The 2,918-nt window shown below is 38.0% G+C and overlaps 1 pseudogene; it reads left to right on the forward strand.

Moving 5' to 3' along the window:
* The first annotated feature begins 2,460 nt into the window (after positions 1 to 2,460).
* Positions 2,461 to 2,598, forward strand: LOC149877407 (U1 spliceosomal RNA; annotated as a pseudogene).
* Positions 2,599 to 2,918: the final 320 nt, after the last annotated feature.

Genomic DNA, 2,918 nt, shown 5'->3' on the forward strand with positions numbered 1-2,918 from the left:
AACATGTCCTCCCGCAAGTAATTAGCGAATGCCAGACGGCATGTATCCCGGACAGGACCATCTACGACAACCTCAGTTACACGAGAGATATCATAAAAATAGCCCATGAAAATAAAATGAACGCCTCGATAATCTCCATAGACCAGGTGAAGGCCTTCGACAGGGTGGATCGTATTTTTTTATTTGATAGCCTACGTTTTTTCGGCTTTGGTGTTTTATTTACAAATTTTATTAAAACGCTTTATTACGACATATCCGCGCGCGTTAAAATAAACGGTTTTCTTTCTAATAACATTAAAATAATCAGAGGAGTAAGACAAGGTTGTCCCCTTTCAATGATGCTTTACAACATCCAAGCTGAAATTTTTGCGGGGTATATAAGGAAAAACCCAAAAATTAAAGGCATTATAATTAACAAAAATGAAACAAAAATACTCCAATATGCCGACGACACCAACTTCTACTTGACAGGAGACGAATCAATTACCGAACTTGGACACGCACTAGACATTCATTACAGAGCTACCGGAACAAAACTGAACCGCGACAAATGCCAAGGACTGTGGCTAGGTACCAACATCACTCAAAACAAGGAGGACTACCTAGGCTTCGAGTGGGGAGATCCCTGCTTCAAGAGCTTAGGAGTTCTCTTTTCTAACAACAATGAGTACAGTGCCCACAAACAGTGGAGGGAGGAGGTAGGCAAAGTCCGAGAGAAAATCCTCAAATGGTCGAGGGTTAAACTCTCCTTTAAGGGCAAGGCGCTAATTATAAACCAGTCGCTACTCAGCGGCATATGGCACCTTGCCTTTACCCTACCTCTACCCTGCCAAAAACTGATTACCAACCTCGAAAACATCATTCAGAACTATTTGTGGGACAACAAAAATATCAAAACAAACAAAAACATCTCAAAACTGCCGATTGAAAAGGGTGGACTCAAAATAATAAACATCAGCGAAAAGCTTAAATCCATCCAAGCGAGCTGGGTGTCCAAACTTTTCAACGGCAAAAACACAGGACCTTGGCGCGACACAGCCGAACATATACTAAACAAATACAGAAACGCCGGTCAAGGAAACTTAGTTTTCCTGACCGCACACTCAGACGCGACCCTCAAGACCTTACCACTATACTACAGACAAATGATCAATAACTGGACTGAACTGACAAAATACCAAACGCACAAACACCTCACCATAGAACAAATACTGAGACAACCCATCTTCTACAACCCACATATACGCAAACAAAACAAAACTCTAACACCGACAAACAACACAAAACGAAACGAACTGATAAAACTGGCAGACATTTCCAACGTATTCAGACCGGGCTTCCTCGACAACAGACTGATAAACCTAACCAAAAACGAACTCGACCATATCACATCCTCCCTCCCCCCCGACTGGAAACACAAAATCGAAAACGAACATCAAAACTACGACCACAACAAAGCTGACCTGACTTTAACGGTGTCGAAAAACTTAAAAATAAGCATTCAAAATTTAAAACCCAAAACCATCTATAAAATTCTAATGGAAAAGCAAATTGCAAAAACAAAAACGCATTTTTTAAAATGGAATAAGATTTTCAAAGAAAGCATGCTCAACACTACCGATAAGGAGTGGGAAAAACTTTTTTATAAAATACACAAAAGCCAAAATAACAATAAAGCGAGCGAAATTAAATATAAAGCTATTCATTTTGCATTGCCCACAAACGCAATTTTTAAAAAAAGAGGTTACGTCAGTGACGACCTATGCCCGCAATGCATGAAAGAAAGCGAGAATCTACCGCACATGTTGTTCAACTGTGAAAAGGTGCAACCTTTGATAAAATACGCAGTCTCTTTTTTAAACATTTTGTATCCCAAAACCGAACCTTTTAAAAATACTTTTAAACTCCTTTTATTTGGACCTGATGAAAGCGCGCATAAATATAACTTTGGAAACTTTATGTTTAACGAACTTTTCTTTCACATATATTGTAACAGAACGAGAGCACATCATGAGCGAACCATGTTCTCGAAAGAGAACCTTCTAAAAGAATTTGAAGGAAAACTTAAAAAAATAATAAATACCGAATACCAAATAGCAAAAGAAAACAACACTTTAGATGATTTTCTTAGAGAAACTAAAAACATTTGGAACAAGGAAAATAAACTCGAAATAAATTTGAAACTAAGTAGTTTTTTGCGATAACAATAAAAAGCTCTTATTCGTTGAAATTTTTTCTTTTTTTTTCTCTTTTTTCTTTTTTTCCTTTTCACGTTTGTTTTTGGCCTTTTATTTTTTATTTTTGATTTTACTTTTTTGGCCCTGTTCTGTTCGCCGTCATGATTGCCACGAGTTTATTTATTTTTAATTTCTTTAACTTTGTTAACGGACACTCGTGTAAATCATGACTAGGGTCCGCAAGGCAACTAGCTGGAGGACCCGAAATAAAAATCATAATATCTGATCAACATGGGGCTTCTTCCAGGGTGAGGCTCTTGCATTGCACTTCGCCTGGGCTGACCCCTGCGATTACCGCTAACGTCGGTAACTCGACCGTACAATTTCTGGTAGTGGGGGCCTGCGTTCGCGCTCGCCCCCTTTAAAGATGCAAAAAAAAAAACCCTCACTCAGCCCTCTATGAGTTACTGGACGTAAACGAGTATTTGAGAAAAGGTATGTTTTATGTGTATTTATATGTTATGTATATATCCTCGAGTGAAGATTTGTCAGTGAGAAGGTAAACAAAGCCTCCTAAAAGTGTAAACACATTTTATTTCGTTCAAAAGTTCTTTGTTGTTGTTTTGTTTTTTTTCTTATAAAATCAATGAAAATCTAGTCGCAACCAGTAAGCGTGATCGAACGGCTGCAACACCAGAAATCATTCAATGAATGGCTGTAATAAAAAAACAATAATGGTAA

The sequence above is a fragment of the Hydra viridissima genome, unplaced genomic scaffold (assembly GCF_058129835.1).
Source record: "Hydra viridissima isolate aposymbiotic clone 2 unplaced genomic scaffold, HvirCarnegie_v1 scaffold_16, whole genome shotgun sequence".
NCBI classification, from domain to species: Eukaryota; Metazoa; Cnidaria; class Hydrozoa; order Anthoathecata; family Hydridae; genus Hydra; species Hydra viridissima.